The sequence below is a fragment of the Propithecus coquereli genome, unplaced genomic scaffold (genome assembly GCF_000956105.1).
Source record: "Propithecus coquereli isolate 6110/MARCELLA unplaced genomic scaffold, Pcoq_1.0 Scaffold131, whole genome shotgun sequence".
Lineage (NCBI taxonomy): Eukaryota > Metazoa > Chordata > Mammalia > Primates > Indriidae > Propithecus > Propithecus coquereli.
This window is the reverse complement of record NW_012137303.1, coordinates 2,258,181-2,266,299: the sequence shown is the minus strand read 5'-3', so window position 1 is coordinate 2,266,299 and position 8,119 is coordinate 2,258,181. Positions and strand designations below refer to the sequence as shown.

Genomic DNA, 8,119 nt, shown 5'->3' with positions numbered 1-8,119 from the left:
TTTTTTGAGACAGAGCCTTACTCTGTTCCCTGGGCTAGAGTGCTGTTGCGTCAGCCTACCTCAAACTCCTGGGCTCAAGCAATCCTCCTGTCTAAGCCTCTCGAGTAGCTGGGACTACAGGCCCCTGCCGCCACAACATCCAGCTAATTTTTTCTATTTTTAGTTGCCCTGCTAATTGTTTCTATTTTTAGTAGAGACAGGGTCTCACTTTTGCTCAGGCTGGTCTCAAACTCCTGACCTCAAGCAGTCTTCCCACCCCGGCCTCCCAGAGTGCTAGGATTATAGGTGGGAGCCATCACTCAGGGCCTTAAAGTTGTAATAGTCACCTACATTTACATCATCTCCTAGAACCTGTTTCATATTATTCAAAGTTTGATGTTAAATGGAGCTTATTTATTTGATGTAGTGGCTGATTACATGACTTTATAGGGTCTTGTGGAGGAGTTTTAAAAATTCATCTCATGTTGGTTGAATTATTTAATTAAAATTTCTCAAGTGTTATATCTGAGTTCATGTAATGGGTGATGATCTGAGAATGTGAACAAAATGCTGGTCATTTTACATAGGTTTTGGTGTTTTGGAGGGAAATGTCTGCTGGAGGCAGTATCCATTAATGTGATTGGACTTGGGGTTCCCCCCAGTTTATGAGAAAGGTTGTTGGGGACCCAGGGATTGGACCCTGCTGGGCACAAGTTCTTAGGGAGTCATCAGTGACTGAGTTATACCTTTAGAGAGGCGAAAAGCCTTTTGTGGTATTTTATTGGTTTCTAGGCAATGGTTTCTGGCAAATCTAAATTTAAGCTTAAGTGGAGAGGATATTCTGCTTATCATTGGAAATTCTCAAACATATGCAAACATAAATAATAATACCTTGAACCTTGTGTACTTTTCATCCCAGCTTAATAATTTTTGGCATTTCACCAATACTGTTTTATCTATCTCCTTCATTTTTTTTTTCCTGGAATATTCTAAACAAATTTTAGGTGTGTAGTATTGAAAGAGAATGTTTTTAGTATTCCATTTCTTCAGTTGAAGTTGCCACAGATTTTGAAGTATCTTTCTGATAACATCTGTCTTGAGAATCTTCTAAAATATCTAACCCCAGGATATGTGACTGCCTTTTCTTACAGATGTAAGTAAGGATTATGCTATTGATGTATGACTTCTATTTCTTTGCTGTCTGTGTATACAAGTCAGGATGGCAGAGGCTTTGAAGTAGGAAAACCCGAGTGACTTTTGCCCTGCAACAAAATGTGCTCATGTAAACTGCATGATTAAGGTTATCAGTAGCTGAAATGATTGATGCCATTGTTCTATTTAGCTTTAATAAGGAGTAAATTTCCTTAAATTATGTTTTTTAAATGTTGTGTTACTTTTTGCAGGTGGTAGTATAGAGAGAAGAAATATCGTTTCTATCATATGTTTAAAGTAGATTTTTAAAAAAATTGTTTATTTAGAGACAGGGTCTTATTCTGTCACCCAGGCTAGAGTGCAGTGATGCAATCATAGGTCACTGCAACCTCAAACTTCTAGGCTCAAGTGATCCCCCTTCACTGGCCTCCCAAAGTGCTGGATTATAGGCTTGAACCACTGTGCCCAAACAAATTTTTTATTATGTAATAATTTACAGAATGAACCCACCTCTCTACAACTTAAATGTCAAGTAGTGGTTGCTACAAAAGTATACAAAAATGGTACTTTGGTATTATTTGGTGTGGACACTATTCATTATACTAAGAATAAACCCATGTCACAATTAAAATTGATGATTAAATGTCAAAGACTAAATGTCCAATATAGAATAAGAACTCTTTAAAAGTAGTTATTAGTACTTAATGTTATGATTTTTTTGGTTTATCTTAACATTAGCTGGAGTTGATTGAAGTTGTAACCAAATTACAAATGTATTTGAATTTAAGCATTTATCTCCCCAAATTTGGAATCTAAGTAGTTTCTAGGAGCTTGGCCTAAACTTGTGAGTGCTGTTACTTACGTGCATGGGCAGGAATTATTATGTTATTAGAAATATTCAAGGTCTGGCTTTCTTTGATAGGCTTCAAGTTTGATCAAGAAGACTTAAAAAGTAACCCTAATAGAGTGCAGTGACATCATCATAGCTCACTGCAACCTCAAATTCCTGGGCTCAAGCAATCCTCTTGCCTCAGCCTCCCGAGTAGCTGGGAGGGACTATAGGCCCATGCCACAACACCTGGCTATTTTTTCTGTTTTTAGTAGAGACGAGGTCTCGCTCTTGCTCAGGCTGGTCTCGAACTCCTGACCTCAATCCTCCTGCCTTGGCCTCCCAGAGTGCTAGGATTATAGGCCTGAGCCACCACGCTTGGCCTGGAGTTTTTGACTTTGCAGAATTTTAGTTACTTAATTGTTAGTTCACTAAAATAGGTGGATAAATGAGTAGGTTTAATACTTTCAGTATACTTTTTTGAGTTGTTCTCCTGTCCTTTTTTTCCAGTGACCACTGTCATCTACTTTTCTTTTTATAAAGTTAGGAGTGTGTTGTATTTATTCCTTCTTTTTATACTTTGAGACTTTATACTATTTCTAGTTTATCTTTTGTAGAGAGTTTATCTTCTTTCTTCTCATGATCATAATAGCTGATATTTACTGAACACTGACCAAGTGCTAGAGACTGTGCTGAGTACTTAATTATGCATTACCTTATCTGATCCCTCTACAACCCTATGAGGTAGGCACTTTTTATATCTCCATTTTCCAAATGAGGAAATCGAGATTTGGAGAGGCTAAAGTAACTTGCTTCCAGTCATCCAGGTAGTTTATGACAGAGCTGGGATTTGATTGCAGATCTGCCTCACTCAGAGCCTATCTGCTTTGCCATTATGCTCAAAATAAAGAGAAAACAGCCTTTGCCTTATTTAGTGGTTGCTGACTTCAAGGAATGATAGGGGAAATTTGGACTTTAAATAGATCAGTACTCCCCATCTGTGTTTGATTTGGTTGATTGATTTATCCATTAATTTGCTTCATATTTATTGAGCATCCACTGTGTAGCAGGTGTATGGTATGTACAAGATAGGTGTAGTCTGGGACTTTATGGGATTCTGAGCTTACAGTCTAGTTGGAGAGGTAAACATGTAGCCAGGCGGTGGTTTGAATGTGCTATGAGTGGATGAACGGGGACTTTGAGAGCACAGAGGAGGAACCCCAAACTCAGGTCTGAGAGTCAGGGAAGACTTCCAGATGGAAGTGAAGCCTAAGCTGACACTCAGTGGATGAGTAGGAGTTAGCCAAGGGAAGCCAGTGGAGATGTGCTCTAGACAAAGGGAACAGAATGTACCTGGAAGCGCGAGAGAGCTTAGCATGTTAGAGAAACATAGGTAAGTACAGCTAGGGTGAGGGGAGTGCAAGTTGGAGATGGTCAGGCACAAAGCCTGATTCCTTTCTTTGCAATTGGGATATCAGGTAAAAGTTGGGACTGGTTAAGCAGATCTCTTCTTGCCACCTGTTTCTCATGAGCTTCACGTGAACTTTATTCTCCCTTCTCTCAAGAGGCAGGAGAGTTAAGGGCACAGATTTTGGAGTCACACTGGGTTCACACTGCTGCTGAGTAACTTTATAACAGTGTTATTAATAAGAATCTATTCTTTTCTCTAATGAAACAAGCATTATAACAGTATCTATTTGTACATAGTTGCTTTGAAGATTAAGTAGAATATATTTAAATACTGGTTAGCACAATGCACATGGTAAACACCCAAAAGATGATAAAGCAAGAGGAACCAAGGGGTCCTGCATTCTGTTTTCTCAGTGGCACAGAAGAAAATTTGGCTGGGCATGGTGGCTCACACCTGTTAAGTGCAGCACTTTGAGAGTTTGAGGTAGTAGGATCGCTTGAGCCTAGGAATTTAAGGTTACAGCGAGCTATGATCGTGCCACTGTACTCCAGCCTGGGCAACAGAGTGAGACTCTGTCTCATTCATTCATTCATAAATACATACAAACAATAAATGTATAATGAAGCCCAAGTATCTGTTGCCTCTATTGAGGGGTTGAGATTAGTTCACCATAAGGCCAAGAGGCTTTATTCAGTTTGGAGGATTGCTTGAGCCCAGGAGTTCAAGGTTGCAGTGAGCTATGATCGGATCACTGCACTCCAGCCTTGGTGGCAGAGTGAGAACCTGTCTCTAAAGTGAATGAATGAATGAATAAATAAATGAGTGAATAAATGAATAACTAACTTTAAACATATAATGAAGCTCAAGTATCTACTGCCTTTATTGAGGGGTTGAGATCAGTTCACCCTAAGGCCAAGAGGGTTTATTTCAGTTTGTGACACCTTTTTAGCAGAATAGAGGACAGCAGGCTAGATCCAAAATTCCTAAGGTATGCTCTGGTCAAATGAAATTGGAAATGCTAGAAGAGTGTTCTGTGCTTAAATAAATTTGACAATTGGGTGTTAAAGATAAATCAGTTTCTTTATGGCTTTTCAGAGACATTAATACACCTCTTTGCATTGTAAATTTCTAAGAATTGGATAAGGTATGCTATCTTTCCCAAAATTATTTAATAATGACCATAGGCTGGGAAACTGGGATGGAACAGGCCAGAGCTGGTGCCACTTAGGGCAGTAAAGGAAAGAACAAGCTGGAAGAGGCTATCCATCATTAGGAGTGTTCTCCTGGGGAACGATCCTTTAGGCTGCCCCCCCCCCCCTTTTTTTGGTAATCTAAATGGTGAGCAGGTCTGCTGTGGGCCACATTGGCATGACATGTCATCTATTGCTGTAGTAACTTTATCTATTGTGTTTAGAGGATGTCATTAGAAAGAGATTCTGTGTTTCTTAGACTCATATTCCCTTCTCCCACTTTCTAATTGAATCTTCAGCCAATTTTTCTAGAGCTTGGACTTTTAAAAAATGTATTTTAATTTATGTATTTTTAAAAATTAAACTTTTCATTTTTAGATGTAGATTTATATACAGTTAAATAATACAGAGAGGTCCACTTTATGCAGTTTCCTATCTTGCAAAATTATAGCATAATATCACAACCAGGATACTGACATTGATAGTGTGAAATGCAGGAGATTTCCATCACCACAAGGATCCCTAATCTTACCCTTTTATAGCCGTGCCTCCACCTACTTCTTTGACTCCTGGTAGCCACTAATCTGTTCTCCATTTTTATCATTTTGTCATTTCAAGAACATTATATAACTGCAGTCATACAGTACATGCCTTTTGGGGATTGGTTTTTCTCACTCAGCGTAATTCCCTGGACCTTCATCCAAGTTGTATCAATTGTTTCCCTTTTTTACCTGAGGAGTATTCCATGGTATGGATGTATTACAGTTTCTTTACCCATTTATCTGCTGATGGACATCTGGGTTGTTTCCAATTTTTGGCTATTAGGAATAAAACTGATATAAAATCCGTGTTCAGATTTTCATGTGAACATACTTCTTCATTTCTTTGTGATAAATGCCAAGCAGTGCAATTGCTAGTTTGTATGGGAATTGCATGTTTAGTTTTATGAAACTGGTAAACTGTTTCCCAGAGTGGCTATACTATGCTGTGGCCCTTGCCCTGCCATCAGTGTGTGAGTGATCTGGTTTCTCTAAATCCTTGGTAGCATTTGATATTGCCTGAAGTTTTTGGCCTTTTTTTTTTTGAGGACTACTGGTTGAAAGAAAAATATTGTCAGGCGGGAGCAAGGGCCCTGGTGACCTCTTCCAACCTATACTTCTGTTGCTTGTCTGGGGGAGAGGAATGTGACACTCCTCACTCTCTAGGATGGTGGCTCTGAAGTGTGTGGAATGTTCATTCCTGGTCTCAGCTTTATTTTTTCTGTTCAATTTTGGAATTTGGGTTACATCATCTTTGCAAGCCCCTTGTTCTTCCACACCCATAATGAAATGGGTCAGAAGCAAGATTTCCTTTCTTACTAGATTAAGTAGGTAGGGAAGTGGCATGCCAGTTTAACCATTCGGTTTATTCACCTGTTCTCTTTAAAACTATTCATCCATTGCCCATTTATTTTGTTTTGAAAAGTTAATCTCAAATCCCTTTAACTTATTTCTTTTGTTTGGCTATTTATTTATGCCTTTCAATCATCTTAATTAGGCTGGACTGGAATAACTGTAAGTTAATTTTTAAAATGTTGAAAAGTATAGGGATATTATTTTGGGTAACATGTATTCCTAGAATATTTTGGTGGCGGTGCTGGCTTTCATTAACTCAAAATATAAACTTTACTCCTACCTGTTTGTTTAAAAAAAAAAAACATTAAAAAGGGAACATCTCTCATAGAAAAGTGTTATAAGCATTTGGTGTACTTAATCAATTATGAATTATTTTAAATTTCAGATACTCTCCAATATGAAAACCACTGTTCTTTTACACTGGGTCGTGCTCATTTTTCATGGCCAGTCTGTTTAGTGTTTTTCCAGTTTCCTAGTCTCTAATATCTAACTTGATTGAGTAGCACAACCTGTGCCATAGTCATTTTTCAGACAAACGTCCGCTCTAGAATTTGTGTTGTGCAGCTCCTTTTGGCTGACATCAACCTTGGCCAATGGTTTCCAGGCTTTAAAAAAAAAAAATTCATTTTACCATTTTAAAACACATAATTTTTCATGGAACCCATAAAGTAGTGATATTTTAGGAGATATTTTAGAAGTTCTTAGTTAAAATAATGTTAACCTAATCATTGATTTCAGCAAGGCTGTTTTGATGAACACAAATTAGAAATAGAAAGGGAGACTGGATTTTGTTCTGGTTGCATGGTATAGAGAGACTCCCTATTCACCATTTAAGCAGTATAAATATCACAGTTTTTAAAATAGCTGGTCTTGTAATCTCAGGATGCTTTCCAAGTAAATAGAGATGGCAGGAGAAGCTTTATTCTGAGTTCTGCACAAAAGTGGTTACTCTGGCAGCACAACTTACCTTAGTTGATCTCTGATATGTTAAATGTGGTGTAACGCATTTGAATGTGTGTGTTGGTGTTTTATTCCAGTAGTTAAAATAGATGTAAGACTGAAATTCGTATCAAATGTTTGTAGACTGCAATGGCTTCTGAAGAGTGCTGCTGGAAAATCATTATTCTAGGCCCCTGAGTTTGCATCCCTCTGTGAGAGGCTCTTGTACCAGTTGTCGGGTAATTTGAACAGTTCCCTTTGTGGTACCATTAGGAGTCTCAACTTTTAAGGATCACTTACAATTCTGTGCATAGGTGATTTTCAAAGTGCCTGGGTGAAGTTACATAGCTGTAGAAAATTGAGCTTTAGAAAACAGCAACAACATTGAAATGATCTTCAGGAGTGGGTGATCCGAGATCATGTATTGTTGCCAAGGATCCTGGCAAAAGTTCTGGGAAATTCAAAATAAAAGAATCCTTATTTGAGTGCTTCAGAATTTAACTGAACTCAAAACTGGAGTCAGCTCCCACCTGTTTCCTCTGATCTCTGGGTAGGGGGCAGGGTGGGGGCGGGCTCTGTCCCGGGGCATACATTTCCAGGCGGCAGTTCTGGAGACATGAACTTGTTACCTGAGCTGCATTTACACTCTACTCTCTCCTCATCTGCAACTGCCCCAGTTTCTTCTGTAGTTAGGACAGGCGAGTCAAATGACCTTGGGCGAGGAAGCTGTTGAACATATACCAGGCTTGGTGTAACTTTTCATTGTTCTTAAAAAGATACTCTTTTTCCAGTCTCTGGGATTTAGTCACCCTTTAGGTACACTCTGGAGAGGGGAGGGAGGAAAGCAAGGAGGAGGAGTAGGAGAGTAGTATGAAAGGGACGTTGTGGAAAATGAGGAGCCAGGAAATCTAATCAAAATATGGAATGAATAGGGAGTACTTGTTTTCATAGTTAAAACATAGGTACAGTGAAAACAAAACAATAAGACTTTAGTAAAATATTACTGTAACACCTTTAGTTTTCATTTCATTTCATTGGAAACAGTATCTATTATTAAAGCAGATTCAAAAATGCAATTAAAATTGGATGAGGGATAGGTATTTTTTTCCTCCTTAACCATCTTCCACTTTCTAAAATGCTTTTTGTTTTTTAATAGAAGACAGGAATTTGGATTGGTATATATGGGGCATAGTGTTGTCTAAATCTTTTTTTTTTTTTTTTTTTT

The 8,119-nt window shown here is 38.3% G+C and overlaps 1 protein-coding gene across 2 annotated transcripts in view; it reads left to right on the top strand.

Annotated features, from left to right (window-relative positions):
- Nucleotides 1–8,119, top strand: part of LRRC16A (leucine rich repeat containing 16A) — a 341,663-nt gene that overhangs the window by 5,299 nt on the left and 328,245 nt on the right. The window lies entirely within an intron of this gene.